Here is a 16,478-nt window from a genome sequence, read left to right on the forward strand (position 1 = left end):
CCCAATCAGACATATAATTTTTGCAATAGGCTAAATTGGAAGATTTTTGTTTTCCTCCTCTGACCATTAATCAGAACAGAAGAAGGTGACCCATGCCCAGCGTGGAGGTGCATCATCATCCTAAAAAAAAATCAGCTTATCTCAGGAAAGAAGAAGAAGTTAACTTCCCAACAAAAGAGTTATTTATTTTGAGCCCCTGCCTTGCACACTTGGGTGATTTGCCTTCCCGTTCGGCTTTGCTTAAACTCATCACAGAACTTGGAAAATTAAGATCAAACCGAAACAACATCAAAAAAACAAAACAAAACAAAACAAAACAAAAAACAAAACAAAACAAAACAAAACTGTGGAACCAAGTTCAAATTCTGAGAGGGATTGTTTAACTTCAAAAATGTAAAACCATCTAGTGAGAATGTCTCCAAGCATCAGCCCACTGAGAAGGAGCCCTGCATTCTGTAAAACAGTAGCTGATGTTCAAACCATACACAAATCCGTAGACATCCCCGTTTCTGGTTTGTATCGTGTGTCCCAGTGAGCCTAACAGTGTTGGTATTGCTTGGTGATATCGAGGCTACCAAAGCCCCTCACCTCTCCTCCCAGGTTACAAGCCTAGGTTCCGAAGAAAATTGCTCTCTCTGCTTCTGTGTGAACTGATATTTTTACTGATTCTAGAGGAAGGAAAAAAACAATTGAGGTAAACTTGGTTGCAGGCAGCAGTAGCAAACTAAAAGAGACAAATGGCCGTTACCCACTTAAGAAAATAATGTTGTGCTGATTGACAAACTGCCTTTACATCTCAGCTCCTAATGGCTCTTACAGAAACAGGGACCTGTCAACAACAAACTTGATTTCTAAGGTCCCCAAGGTAATAATAATCCACTAATTTGACTGGCTCCCAGCTGGCCCTCTCCAGCAGTTTCTCTTTGGTTTTTGCAGCCCAGAAGACTTCTTCTCTTTGGAAAAAAAAATGAGGGGTCTGGAGGTGGAGTGAGGGAAAGGTGGGCAGTAAAGTTAAGAAGTAGTGTGGAGGGAAAACACATGGAAATATAATGTGAAAGTTTCTTGTTGCAATAGAGCTGTTAGGTTTGGCATCAAGACGGCTATCAGATGCCTCCTTTGACATTAGTTGAGCCTTCAGTAAGTAAGACAAGCCTGAAGGATTAGGTTGTCAACTTCAACCTGTCATCTTTGGAGTCAGCAAAAAGAAAAAACGTGCTTTCTCGTTTCTCACTTCTTTTCTCTTCTTTTCTTTTCTCTTCTTTCCTTGTCTTTCTTTTTTCCTTGTCTTTCTTTCTGTATTTTTTTCATCCCCCCCCCCTTTTTGTTACTGTTTGCATCTTCTGCACCAGTTTTGAGCTTTTCAGACGGGGCAAAAGAAACAGTTAATAGGCGACAACCTCAACCCCACACTGCTCATGAAAGTGTCGTCTTTAAAGACGAGAGAATCAAGCAGGCTGTAAGACTAATCGCCCTGCGCCGGTATGAATTTATCTAAAGAGGATTTCGTGTGGAACCCCCGGAGCCGGCCGCCAAACGGATGACTGCACAGTTTAAGAAAGTTAGTGGGACTCGTCCCAATCAACTGTCAGGCTGCATAAAAGGTTTGGGGCAAGCTGACTTAAGCAAACAATATTTAGCCGTCTAAGGATACCATAAGGCCTGAGATTTTGCTTTGTTGGGCTGTCAGGAAATATTGGTACGTATCAAGTAACACTCCTGGTGCAGAAGAGGTGCGTCTCCTTTCTGACTATCTCTATTTACAAAAGAGGCCTGTGCTCCCAGAAGGGTGGGGGCAGGGAACGTGCCAAACCCAGCACTTCACAGAGGTCCTTACTTGCCTTTCCTGGGATCACAGTCTTCTTAAAAGAAGGAAAAAAAAAAAAAAGAATTGAGCTAAATAAAAATAAAAATTAAAAATCCAACCTCATTCTAAAAAATAAAAATTAAACATTATTTGAATTTATAAATTCCCTGATTGCCTAGCAAAGACCCTGCCCATAGCCCCCAGACTGTCTGCTATGGATTCTTAAAAAACATGTTTCTCATTGTTTAGCACGTTCTGAAGTATGTTCAAAGCATCTGAGTCTCCAGTGTAAAATACAATCAGGAATATCTAGCTATCAAGCCTACACAGTAAACATTCTAAAGAGGTCCCATGAGCCAAAACTATTTTTGTTAGAAATAATCTCCACAATTCTAATGACTCATCCCTTTTAGTGTTTTAAGTACGTGGGGGAAGAAAAAAACATGATGTCTCCAGTTGGAAAATTGCACTGGGAACACTGAGTTGTTACTGAAGAAAGGCAGTTGAGTTGGAGAGTTTAATTTAAAAAGAAAAACAAAACAAAAACACAAAACAAAATAATATCAACAACAACAAAAACCATCGTTCTTTATGTGAACACTCTAAACGTTCATTTGCCTTCAGTACTGTTGTGCCTGGGGTGAAGTCCTTGAAGATTATGGTGGTGAGAGTGTCAATGAAATACCCTTTGGCATTAAGCGCTCTGCCTTGAATCCTGATATTGCCACCCGAAAGGAAAGGAACGGGAGTTCCTTAACGTAATAAACCAGAAGAACGGAAGGGGAGAACCCGCTTGTTCTGTGAAGAAGATCGCTCCTAGTTAAACAAAGAAATTTGGGGTCGCCTGCTTTTCATGGAAATCGCCTACATATGGCCTTTGAAATTTGTCACTGAAGATGGTTTCCGCTCTAAGGTAAAAAGCCACTACTTTATAGCCTTTCAGCTGCAAGTCTCTGGGTTTTTTTTCCCCTCTCTCTCTCTCTCTTGGCCTGCAGCCCAATATGAATGTATGATCACTAGTGTAATAGTTAAACATCTGAGTCTTTTTGAAGTGCCTTCAATGTTACAAGGATGTGATGGTTGATTGCCTAGCAGTCAGTTCGGAAAAGAACTACCTTCTGCCCCCTAGTGGTAGAAATTAATAATGGCTGCCTCGTCATACACCCTTCTCAGCCAGTTTTCCAGCCTTATGCTTAATACTTAATGCTGCCTGGGATATATTTCTTTTTGCCCTCGAGACATGGGAACTTGCCATTTTCTCAGACTAACCTTGAGCTCTTAATCTTGTAATCCACCTGTCTCAGCTTCCTGACTGGTTGAGACTTGAGGTGTGCCCTCTTGCCTTGGCCAAGGGTGAATTTTAAACAGTGCATGTCTGCACTGTGGGGAGGGGACTGGTTCCTGTGTCTCTGTGTCATACCTTGTATATCCTCAACCCTCTGCACTTCTCTGTCAAACAAAGTACACAATACTATAAACAGACATCGCCCCTAATGTAACTTTCTTCCTGGGAACATTCTGGACTGACTTAATGGGGAATATTAAACAAGTATGATTGGTGCTGCCAAAGTTATAAACAAAATGTACTTATATTCAAAAAAGATGCTGTGGGCTCTTGGGTATTGTGAAAACTTTATGTCTCCTCCCAGATGACATTTTGTTTTGTTTTGTTTTGTGTTACATCAGGCAATATAAACAAGTTGCACTAATTAGCACTGGATATGCCACAGGTCACATCTCCTTGTGTTAAAGGTCATGAACTAAGCCACATACACTGATATAGAGAAAGGGATTGTGGTGTGCTGTCAAGAATGTGCTGGGGCACACACTGGTTACATACATATTTTCCCTCACTTGCAGGAAAGCTGAAAGGAATTTGTTTTAATTTTGTTATTTGTTTATTTCCTGTATTGAGTTTTTGGTTATTTTTGTTTGTTTGTTTTTTCATCTCTCACACAGGAGTCAAATTCCACATACAACCAAGCATTAAAGGGCAGGTGGAAATGATATCCGCGATGTAGGTCCCCTTTAGGTTGGATATGTGTTTAGTGAGTGGAAAGGAGACAGAGAAGGAGGAGAGGGGGCCCTCAGAGAGGGGATGGGACAGCTGGACCATGTGGAATGTGTCAGTTTGCTTCTGGGCCACTATTGTGCTGCTGATGTTGGAATTCGGGCAAGGCGCGAGGTTATTGAATAAGGAGCCATGTAGATTCCAGCTGTCAACATGCGATCAGCTCTTTGTACAAAGAGAAGTTTTCTCTGGCCTCCAGTTTGATTGCTAGTGACAGCTACATGTTTCCCTGGGCTCTTTATGCTACCAGTTTGCATTTGGGTAGCCTTTGGCTCTGTTCTCTTTTCAGACTGGCCCTGTAAGCTTTAGTACCTGGCTCGTGAGGGCATGTTGACTGATATTGAAATGACGGAGACATCAGGCCTAATTCCAGAAAGGACATTAGGGCTGGAGTATAAACAAACAAACAAAACAGTCCTCTTTTTAAAGAGAAAGTGCTTGCTATTGTTTATTTAGGTTTTGTGCACATATATATGTGGTGTGTGTGTGTGTGTGTGTGTGTGTGTGTGTGTGATCTGTGTGGGTCCATACATGTATGGATGGCTGTGTACTCAGTTCTGTTCTTCACCTTCGTTTTGACACAGGGTCTTTCCAGTGACCCCAAAGCTTACTGTTCCAGCCATTAAGCCCAGAGGATCTTTCTGTCTCTGCCCCTACAATCCTAGAGGTTTTAGACCCCCATTGCCACATCAGTTTTTATATAGGTACTGGGGATTTGAACTCAGGTCTTTATGCTTGTTCAGTAAGCACTTTACTCACTACTCTCATTGAGCCATCTCTCTATCTCTACAGGAGTTTCCTTGCAAACATTTTACTCAAAGAGTGTAATTCAAGAGGGAAAACAGTATGCTACGCCCTTTCTTACCAGAAGTATGCCAACTGCTGTGTAAGTATGTTAATGAAAGCCTTTCTTCAAACTGCTCCAGTGGATGGTAGGAGCATCATGGTGCTGAACGGACATCCACGATTTCTTTTGCTGTCTTGCTATCAAGCACCCTTACTCTGTTGCTGATGCTGCTGAGATTTCTGTTGAGATTCTGAAATCCTCTCTATACATTGGAAAGGAAGGGAGACGAGGAGAAGGGGGAGTGGAAGAGAAAATTCTTTTCGGTGTGAGCCCACTCTAAAGCTCCTTGAATCTCATAGGAGGTCAGAGGGAGAAAAAAAAAACACATAGTTGTTCATATCTAAGAGATTTCATATGTCAATTTTTAAAATTTTTATCCCAGCGTTTTTGGTTTATGACACCATTGTAGGAGCCGGAGGGGTCAAGGACACCACAAGAAAACCTACAGGGGCAACTAACCTGGACCCATAGGAGTTCACAGAGACTCAACTGACGAGTGCTCCTGCTTGGATCTCGCCTAGGCCCTCAAGTTGATGAAACCAAGTTGGTGGGCCACAACCTTGAGTGAGTGAAGTTTCTCTCAGACACCTCTTACCTGACTGCTTGGCTCCCATGGTCATCCCTGTGGCTAGACATAGCAAACGGGACTCTGAAGAGTCTTCTGATTGGCTTTTATACATTGTTATCTATAGGCTACATACATATAGCTCATAATTACATATATATTGCACATATATGTGTTTGTATGTGTTATACACACATACAATTTCACTTTATGTTAGTCGTAGTACATGTATGAGTTTCACGGGGATATTTTCTAGAAATATGTGGCTAATCATACAGTTTTAATTGTTTCTTGTTTCTGTTTTTGTTTTTGTTTTTGTTTTCGTTTTCGTTTTTGCCCTGGCTGTCCTGGAACTCACTCTGTAGACCAGGCTGGCCTCAAACTCAGAAATCTGCCTGCCTCTGTCTCCCAAGTGCTGGGAGTAAAGGCGTGCGCCACCACTGCCCGGCCAGTTTTAATTGTTAATTGAGAGAACTTTGGTCTGGGAACTACCTAGTCCACCTCTCTTTACTTAAAGTCATAACTTTTTTTGGAAACCCCATTATTTTCCAATAAGAGATTTAGCTGTTGCATTAGTTACTTTGCTCATTGCTGGGATCGAGAAAACCCTGTTTGAAGGAGGAAAGTTTTATTTTGGTTCACAGTACCCAAGGCATCGTCCTTCAAGGAGGGAACTGTGGGTGCAGGAGATGGCATGCTCACTTCTCAGCTGATCAGGAATCAGAGGGAGGAGACGCTGGCACAGAGCTACAGTTGGCAGCTTAGATACTCCCTTGGATCTAAGATACTCCATTCAATCGGTGGAGGAGTCTAATATGGGGCCTGGTAAGGGGCTATCTTCACTCAGTTAAAATTGTCTGAATTAGCCCTCAGTGACACCTCCAAACATGTGCCTGAAGAATGCCATGGGTCAATCAATCAATATCACAACCAAAACTAGTCATCACAGCTCTCTAGCTCTCAGAGGAGAATCCTGGGGGGATTGGTGACAGGATTCCCATAAGACACAAAAATTGGAAGATGGTCATCTCCATTACAACTGGACACAGTATACTATTTCCAAAGAATGTATGCAAACCCTTGTAAATAGTCTGTAGGTGACAATGGTGTAAATCATTATGGCATCTCATCCAGTGTACCTGCCATGTAAAAAGTGTCAAGATACCATGTCATACAGGGAATAAGGAAGAGCATAGCTAGCATGTGGAGTTTTTTTTAAAGGATTTTTTCAGTCTAATACTGGATGAAGCTTGGAGTTTGGAATTTGCATATATTGGGACAATTGCACTGAATTTAGATGATGCAGAGAAATCACATCTTAAAGTTGTTTATTTACTTCAAAACATTGCTGCTGGCAACCACCTTCATTCCCTTGCTATCAAGTGTGGTCAACAATGAAAAACACACCCTTGCCAGTCAGGATGCTTCTGTCTCTCTCATTGGATTACAGGGAAGTTGATGAGCCCCGTAACCATGTGTAAGAAAGAATCTGCAAAATGGCCACTTCGAAATTACCTATGAGCCTGGAGCAGAAAGAAAATCTGATTGAAGAATTCAGCTTTCACTTAAACTTTGAGTCTTTTCTTACCTGAGAGCTAGCCAGCCCTTATTTGGACTCCTCTGCCAATGACATTCAAATAGTGTACCTTGTGATTCCTGTTCTTCTTGAACTTTGCATCTAAGGCAGTCTTTACACAGCTGATTACACAGCCTAAAAAGATGGGCAGATACTTGGATAGTTTCTGCCGACTTAGAAAACATGCCTTTACAGAGTTTCTAAGAACTTGTTCAAGATCTGTGTCTTACGGCATTGCCTCTCAAAGGTGTTCTTCTCCAGCTCCCAATTCATGTAATGATGCACTCTGCTTTCTGTGTAGTATGTAGTGCTTTTTTTTTTTTTATCAAGCATGAGGTACTGGAAAGGCTAATTTCCACACATTCCTGTGTCTTTCCCTTATCTGAGCATCACCCAAGGCTGTCCTTGAGTCCTTCCCCAGGGTTTGAGTTCCTGATCCAGGTGACATGTCATTGTCCCTCCTTCCTAACCTGGAACACTGCCCTCATCTACTTCAGGTTTCAGTCGTTAGAAATGTGCCCTTCTCAACCCTGTCCTTTGGGCTGTGACTTTCTGATTCTCTTTGCACAGAGCAACTTATGCTCTGCACCTTCCGAACCTGGCATCACATCTGCCACCAAGAATGCTTGATGTGAGCTACTTGAAACTTCCCCCTTGCTAACCCAGTGGGGGGAGAGAGAGAGAGAGAGAGAGAGAGAGAGAGAGAGAGAGAGAGAGAGAGAGAGAGAGAGAGAGAGAGAGAGAGAGAGAGAGAGAGAGAGACTGCAGGGCATTAAAGCCAAGCTATGCCCTATAACAAACTCCAGTTGAATTTGGTCTGGGGGCTGGGAGGGTTATGGAGGGAAGATCACTGAAGCAGTTGGCTCTTTTGAGCAGATTGTACCTTGACTTAGGTGACTTAAGAAAAGACAAAGAGGTAAGGAGAGAAAGGAAGAGAGGGAGGGAGAGGGAGAGAGAGAAGAAGGGAAAGAGGGAGGGAGGGAAGGACAGAAGGGGAGAGAGAGAGAATATGAAAACGGAAGAATATACATCTCTATTTGCACCATTTAGCTACAGAGGAAAAAATGCAGCAACCACCTCTCAAGTCAGGAGGCTACTCCAACCAGCCAGGGTGTTATAAATTAGAGGCTGTCAGTATTACAATGTATATTAATAGTCACACCTCTTTTTAATGAGTTTGGCATTGGCAGCTGAGAGGAAACACAAGTCATCATGGCTCTGCTCATGCAAACCCCGACAAAGGAATCCGTAATAAATCTTCCTCGAACAGCACTCACCATAAATATGTATCACAGAAGGCATCTGTTTTACATTCTGCATATAAATCAGCATAGCGCTGAATAGCAATGAATCAGCTTCTCAATGCCTGATTTGATAACAAATCGACTTGGATCTTAGGAGAGAGAATTTACAGCCCTCACCCTCAAGACAGAGAGTCAATACTTAAGACGGGTGCCAAGTTAACTTTTCTTCAGCCAGCAAGTTTACAGAATGAGAGTCTTGGTGCTCAGGGTCAGGGCGAGGGTGACCCTGGGTAAGCTCTCCTTCTGTAATGATGCACACTGTAAGTCTCTACCTTAAACAAGGTTCAAGAGAACAAAAAAAAAATGGATTTTGGATTTCTTCCTTTTTCACAGGTTTGACATGGTTAAGGTTTTGTTTTAGTTAAGTTAAAAAGTGCTAAGGAGGGAGGGTCTGGTGAACAGAAGCGAGGGCATCTTTTTGTTTAAGTGATTGCTGGAAATATTCACTCTTGCTTTGAAGTTGTTAACTGTGGTTCTGAAGATGTTATGTATGAAGAGTCTTTTGTCATGACTGAGCTGTCTGTGCTTACTGATTCAGGTTGGCAGAGCCCACACCAAGGATGCCAAGATTGCTGTCAGGTGAAATCTCCATTCTTAGTACTTCATCCTGTGGTCAGCTCTCAATGCTAAGAGAAATTCAAAATTCCTCTGAGATCTGTTTTACTCGATGCTTGAAGAGTATGAAAATGCCTCCTTCACTGGGAAAGGGGACAAAGAGTTTGTGAAATCCTGGCCCATCAAAGATTATTAACCAGGTGCCTCTTTCTCACTGATAGATACTCCTAGGCTCTCACATGGCAAGATGAAGCTGGTGGAGACAATAGGAATGAGAGATCGCTGTCAGATGAGAACTCCATTCTTAATCATTCATTCTGCCACTTACCCAAGACCTGGAACTACAGATGGTCCCCTACTCAGCACTTGCTTTTCAAAGAGAGGAGGTAGTCATACCACGTGCTGATAGAATGGCTACAATACTGAATTAGTTCCTAAAGATCATCTGTCTCATACCGCTGTCACCATGGGAAACTCTGAATCAACTTGGTTTGCTGTAAAAATCCTTTTTGAAAAATCTGATTTGTTTCAAGTTGTAAATACACGCTTATATATTTTTTAAAATAATGGAAATTATGGGGCCATATGAAATAAATTAAATTGGAAGATTTTTAAATATTTTAGGCTTACATAGATTGGACCCAAAGTTACAGGTGATAATTGATACTAAAATTCAGTCTTGACCTGCACAATGAAGTGAAACTTAATGTGTTGATGATCAAAGTGTAGTCCTCGTCTTTGCTTGTCTACACCATCCCTGTAGCAAGGGTGTTTGAAATCCCAGCATCCATGTTTCACCTCAGTTGTTTGAATGAATGAAATTTTAGAACTAGGGTGGCATGCCTTTCCTTTAGGGGAGGGGGCTGTATAAAATGCTTTGTTAGACTACTCATTTTTCAAGATTTTTGTTCAATGGAAATATTTTTTCTTCTTTTTTTGGACATAGGATCTCATTGTTCTCGGCTTGCCTCAAGCTTTCTGTCTAGATGAGTTTGGACTCGAACTCCTAATCTTTCTATACTTCCTTTGTGCTAGGACTGAAGAAGTATACTGTCATAGCCAGTTTATATGTTACCAGGAAAGAAACCCAAGCATAAGGAGCAAGCATTCTACCAATGGAGACACACCTGCATAGCCTGCTTTTCTTGTCCTTTCTTCTCTCTCTCTCTCTCTCAAATCCATCAAACATACTTGTACCTAATTGTGAGAATTATCTTCCTTCTAGATATCAGGATATAAATTACCAAATACACACACACACACACACACACACACACACACACACACACACACACAATTTAAATAACAAAAAGCAATGAAGCAAGCAAACAAATTCTACTCTGGTACTTGGAGGTATAAAATGTTCTCTTTGAATTGTCTAATGAGTCAGATTAAATGAATTCTCTACATTGTGTTGAGTTATGTCCAATCAGATTCATAAGGGCAAATAGGGGTGAACCAGCCAGGGACATGACCTCCACTTGCCCCCATAATTAGCGTGTATTGTTGGGTGAGAGGGGAGAGGTGACTCAGTGGGAAACAGACCAGCTATTTAGAAGACAGCCACAAACACTTTCTGTTTTCAAAACGTTCCCCAGATACAAGCCATCAAAGGATATGAGGGAGGTAATTTTTGAAGTTCTGGTTATACCTCAGAATATTAAGGACGTTCTCAAGTCTTGCTCATAACTCCGAGTTACAAGGAAAATGCTACATAATGAAATAATCAGAGAAGTAGATAATCGTTAAGCAGAAACTCCCTTTGGCCTCCACACTAATCTGGAAGGGAAATGCAGGTTAGAGAAATCAAAGCTGCAATCTTAATTTTCAGAGCTATGTATATCACAGGACATGGGCAAACCAGGAAACAGAGTTTGGGCAGGAGGTAGGATGAAGCGAAGCGTTGCCCTGGTGAGTGTGCCCAGGGTGGTTGATAGGGACGTCTAGGGAATATATGGTGGGGCTTCCACTGGAGCTGCTAACTGGGAGCTACCGTTTCTGGGGTCTGGAACCTTGAGGCTTTTGCTTGTGAATTGTACTCAAAATAACCAGGAACAAGGTCAAGCCACCCTGGCACGAGCGACTCAGAGAGCTAAACAAACCCCCCAAAAAACAGAAGCCCATGGTCTACCTACTGAGCAAAGCAAAATCAGCTTTGGTTAATTTATATTTGCTTAATTTCTCAAAAGTTCCCTTTCCCAAGGTGTCAACCAATCTTATTTCTAGTTCGCTCCTCTTTAGATAAACCTATTTATAAAATCCCAACTCGTTGACTTCTGGCAGAGATCTGTTTTCTACGTCATGAAATACACGGTGTGCAGAAAATCCTCAGCCGTGTTTCACAGAAGCAAGTCTCTGTAAATCGGAGAGGTTTGTACCTGACCAAAAGGGCAACCAAAACTCACAATCCACACAAATAGTTTCCCGAAACTTTGTTTCCAAGTCTCAAAGGTAACGGGAGTAGCAGTGGGGGAATCAGGGGCTCCTTCCTTCAGAGCTACAGTTCAGGAGAGGTATGGGAAAGGGCTGGTTTCCAACTGGGACGGCAGAGTGCTCAGATGTCTTCCTCTCATTTATGTTTCCTGTTACAGCAGTAGCTAGGGGGTGATCACAAAACAGGAGGATATTTATTTCCTGGTTTGGGCTGACTAATGAGCCTGTAAGAGATACGTGGGACTTCTGTGAGCTTGCTCACACTGCAATGTCTCTCAGTAGCCTGGTTCCTGTGTTCCCCTTCCTCTAACATCAGGGGAAGGTGTGTGGCCTCCTGGTTCCAAACTTACAGAAAACAGAATGGAACACAACTAAGGGCTTTCAGGGCACATCACAACTGCTTCGTCATTTAGTGGCAAATGCAGGGTGATATGACTTCTTTACTTTATGTTTTCCAATTCCTGCTAAGTAATTTTCAAATCAGGGTAAAAGGGGAAGGAAGGGGAAGAAAATGAAAATGGCAAAACTGAAAATTAGTTGATAAATATAATACCAGATTCACCATCTCAACCACAATAATAATGCTAAATGGCATATCTGAAATGATCCCACCAAGTCCCGTCCCTCTCATAGACTCACAGGATATCCCGTCTCCTGCAGAAACAAAACATGGAAATGAATCAGCCGATAAAGGATTTTTCTCCCATTGAAGATGTTGGTGATTTTGTCCTGTGTTGGGGAAGTTGAACATTGAGATGGATATTCATAATCTGTAGAGACCTCTGCCTCCCTCCTGTGTGATGCAACTGGTGTGTGTGTGTGTGTGTGTGTGTGTGTGTGTGTGATAAAAAATAGCAGAGTAAAGGTAAAATGCTTTATCTAAGTATGAGAAAAACTCATGCCATAGACTGACCTAAGAATTTAATTCTTTCTGTCATGGGTGGTTAATCTTTTGACTGACACCCCGCTGACTGCCTTTCTCTTTCTTAGGATATGTATAGATATTAATGTAGTGTCAGTATAGAGCTTACCTTTTCATTGAGGGGGCTTAAGAAGAGGATAAGCTAATAGCTCAAGGAGGTGTAGTGATATCGTAAACAAGGGCAATAATGATGGTTGCATTGAGTATTCATTCTGCGATCATTCCAGAATTCTTACCACAATACTTGTCATTTCCAAACCCTGACTTGCTCTTATACAACAGATATTTTTATAAACTTACAGCTGAAAATGCATAAAGAAAAAAGGCGTTCCTTCTGTTTCCAAGATTGACATGACCTAGAGAAGAATTGTTCTAGAGTCAGATTTAGGACAATTTTTTCCTATGCCTTCAAAGACTTGAGCTTTGACTTTCTCCCCAACGAGAAGCTTAGTAGTATTCATAATTCTTTCTGCACAGACCAACATGGAGGGTTTGCTGGGGAGAAATATTTCAAAGAGGAAGTGAGGAGAGCTGTGTGGTGTAGGCATCTCAGGCAGCTTTCAAGGTTAACACTTAGTCCTGTTTCCATGGCCTATTCCTTTTATTCAGAGACAACGTGATCAGCTCTGAATAGCTACTGCTGTCACCAGCCTCTTGCATGACACCTGGGCCACAAAGCCATCTTGAAGAGTGTGTTCTTCACAGAGCATTTGGGAAAGCTACAAGTAGGGGTTATGGATTTAATCGGAGGGGAGGGGGGAGGAGGGGAGGGGAAGAGAGGTAGAGGAGAGGTAGAGGAGAGGTAGAGGAGAGGTAGAGGAGAGGTAGAGGAGAGGTAGAGGAGAGGTAGAGGAGAGGTAGAGGAGAGGTAGAGGAGAGGTAGAGGAGAGGTAGAGGAGAGGAGAGGGAGAGGAGAGGGAGAGGAGAGGGAGAGGAGAGGGAGAGGAGAGGGAGAGGAGAGGGAGAGGAGAGGGAGAGGAGAGGGAGAGGAGAGGGAGAGGAGAGGGAGAGCAGAGGAGAGCAGAGGAGAGGAGAGATCTATAGTACCACTCTGAGCTAGCTGGATGTCTTACCCACATTTCCATTGTGGGCATTTAAACGGGCCACCCAAACTCTTGACATCCTTCACTGACCCTTCCGAAACAATTGTGAACCTAATGACTTTGGTTTTGGATTTTGGAACTGAACTTCACAGGGACTGATTCCAACCTTGGGTGGTGCTGAGAAAATTCAGCCGTACCAGAACTTGGCTTAGACCACCAGTGTGTTTCATGTGAGGGCCTTTTCCCATAATCTGACCAGCATGGTTTATGAATGTTCTGGGGAGCAAAACCTGGGTCCCAGAGGCCGAGAAAGAGGCCATGCCCTGCTCCATTAGAAGACCACACAGCCATCCACATTCCCCTTTGAGTATTTATAGTTCAAAAAAAAAAATCACATCACCTCTCTCCTTCGGAAGCTGCGGGTGAAAGTGGGGAGAGAGCCAGGAGCACAGATCGTGTCCTCCAGCTGAGAAAGCCTCACTCTTGGAAAAGCTAGGAAATAAATAAATAAGTGGGGGGATATCCAAATGGGATCGCTCTTCAAACACTCAAATGATCTTATGCTAACAGTTGGGATTAAACAGCTGTCTTGTGGTTGTGCGATCATAACAGATGCTGCGCGTTTCCTGCTAGCTTTGTTTTGGTTATTGCTGTTTGTGTAGTTCATTGGGCTGACTTCAGCTTATGGGATACAGGTTTTTATGATCCTTCTGTGAGGCACAAGCAGCTTCATCATCTCTCTAAGAGGAGAGGGGGTGTGTGAGAGGGGAATGCGGAGGGAGTAGATGGTGGACTCTTTGGTGTCTCACTGGGAATGATGTCATATTGGTGAAACTCTAACACTCCAGTTTATGACCACCTTGCCATTAAAGTGGTCTCCAGTCTTTATTTATTTATTTATTTATTTATAGTTTTTTAGAGATTTTTATTCTATCCTGCTATTCTAGTATAATGTCTGTAGCTGAATCAGAATTTTGGAGCATTTCTAAAACATAGAGCATTTTTGTTTATTTGGTTGTTAGACTGATGGATTCAATATTGCAATGATCCCTCCCACACTTCCTGTTCTCCTGTCCCTTCAGGAACAGTAGCTACCTTCTTAGAACTTTCATTCCATTCTAAAGGTCTGGAGAGATGGATTAGTGGATAAAATGCTTGTTGAGGAGGCATGGGGATATGAGTTCAGTACCCAGCTCCAGTGTAAAGCACAGATGTGGCATTTGTCTGTAATTCCAGCACTGGAGAGCGAGGAACTGATGGGCCCACAGAGCTCTCTGACCAATCAGGTGAGACAATTGGTGTGCTCTAGTTTTAGCAAAAGGCACTGGTGTAAGAAGTGAGGTAGGAACATGGTGGGTAAGAATACCTTCTATGAAAGCAACCGGACTAGAGCTCCAGTCTTCTGTACTCCATGGAAAAGTTGACCATGACTGCAAGTGTGTGTCATCCTAGGTCGATCCTTGGGGGAGTTCACTAGCCAGCCAAGCTACCTGAAACAGTGAGCCTTAAGCCCACTGAGAGCCTCTGCTTCAAAAAAATAAGATTGGAAGCTACTGAGAAAGATACCAGGCATTGTCCTATGACCTCTCAATGTGTGCATATGAATGCATACACACACACACACACACACACACACAGTAAGGCAGAGAATAATAGAGGAATTACACCCTATGTCTACTCCACTTATACATGCATATGGATGCTTGTTCATCCCACACATATGCAGACATTGACATTAGCATATGCTAAGTGTATCCATCTACACCCTGCACCAAAAATTTTATTCTGTTCTGGAAGTGGAGATCACTGTTTCCACATCAGCCAAGGGATGAACAATCACCATGTTGTTCCCAGACCCCTTTAGAAGTCCCAATGATGTAATTTTGAGCTCTTTCACATTACTTCTTCAAAACAAAACATGGAAAAATCTTCAAAATACTTCCAAAATTCATAAAACACTTAACAATAAATATTACTATTATACGTAAAATGCAAATATAAACTGTAGCGCTTGCTGTACTTGCAGGTAGGCATGTTGAGCATGCTTGGTCTCAGCACTGATTGCCTACTGTTCTCCACCAGGACTCAGGAGATAGCTCAAAGGGCACTTGGCAAGCAAAAATGATTACTAGATAGTGGATTCCCAGAACCCATGTCTGTCTCTGTAAGCCCAAGACTCCTCTATTGAGATGGAAGGTGGAGATGGGAGAATGCACTGAAGTTTACAGGCCAAGTAACCCATTGTACACAGTGGTGAATAGTAAGAGAGCTATCTCAAAGACAGTGGAGTGTAACCATTAACATTTCAGCCCCTCATATGCATACATATAAATATCATACATCTTTCTCTTATACATACGTAAATACATACATACATACATACATACATACATACATGTACATACACACACAAAAGTACACACACACAAAAACATACACAAGCATACACACATACACTCATATATATATATATATATATATATATATATATATACACACACACACACACAAGCACACATACATTATAGGCACATAGGGTTACAAGCAAAAGATAAAAAGTGCATGTTACATGGATGAACCCTGAGGATATTATTCTAAAGGAAATAAACCAATCAAAAACGTTAAACACAAATGAAACAAAACTAGAGCTTTTCAGGGCACTTAACAAGTACTTAGTCATTTAGTAGCAAATGCTGAGGGATATGACTTTTTATATGGTGTTTTCTAAATACTGCTAAATAATTTTCAGAGCAGGGTAGAAAGGGAAAGGAGGGGATCAAACTGAAAATAGCAAAAATGGGTATTATACATGAAAATCCCCTGGAGTAGTCAAACACATAGATGGAAGGCAGAATGGTGGCTCTTAGGTTAGGAGATGGAGGAAATAAAGAGTTCAATTCTCATAGAGTGTGGAGGTTTGAATGAGACTGTCCACCAGAGGCTGATACGTTTGCATGCTTATTTGCCAGCTGGTGAGCTGTTGGCGGGGTTAAGGCCACTAGGGGTAAGATTTGATTTTCAAAAAGACCATCCCAGGCCCAGTCTCTCTCTGCCTGGTCTCTTTCTGCCTGCAAATCGGGATGTAAAGCTCTCAATTACTGCTACAGCACCATGCCTTCCTGCCTACCTCCATGTTTCAGTCCATAATAATAATGGTCTCATGCTCTAAAACTATAAGCCACCCCACAATTGAGTGCTTTCCTTTATAAGGGTTTTCTTGGCCATGGTCTCTATTTATAGCAATAAAACACTAAGACCTAGAGCTTCAGGTTGGATTGGATGGTCTACATGGTTACACAGCATTGTGGGTAAATTTAATTGCACTCAGTGTTCATGTAAAAGTGGTAAGACAGAGTGA

General features: G+C 42.1%; 1 long non-coding RNA gene across 2 annotated transcripts in view; it reads left to right on the forward strand.

The window, feature by feature from the left end:
* The first annotated feature begins 2,618 nt into the window (after window positions 1-2,618).
* The window catches only part of LOC110299240 (uncharacterized), a 60,052-nt gene continuing 46,192 nt past the window's right edge, over window positions 2,619-16,478 (forward strand). The window contains exons 1-4 of one of the 2 annotated variants that reach the window (XR_015047732.1): window positions 2,619-2,717; window positions 4,668-4,761; window positions 5,132-5,286; window positions 8,944-9,293. This is a non-coding gene — a long non-coding RNA (uncharacterized LOC110299240). Of the gene's footprint in view, window positions 2,718-4,667; window positions 4,762-5,131; window positions 5,287-8,943; window positions 9,294-16,478 lie in introns of those variants that run through there. The other variant, XR_002378440.1, reaches the window with a different exon arrangement.

This window comes from Mus caroli, unplaced genomic scaffold, assembly GCF_978045245.1.
Source record: "Mus caroli unplaced genomic scaffold, Mus_caroli_1 scaffold_8, whole genome shotgun sequence".
Classification (NCBI taxonomy): domain Eukaryota; kingdom Metazoa; phylum Chordata; class Mammalia; order Rodentia; family Muridae; genus Mus; species Mus caroli.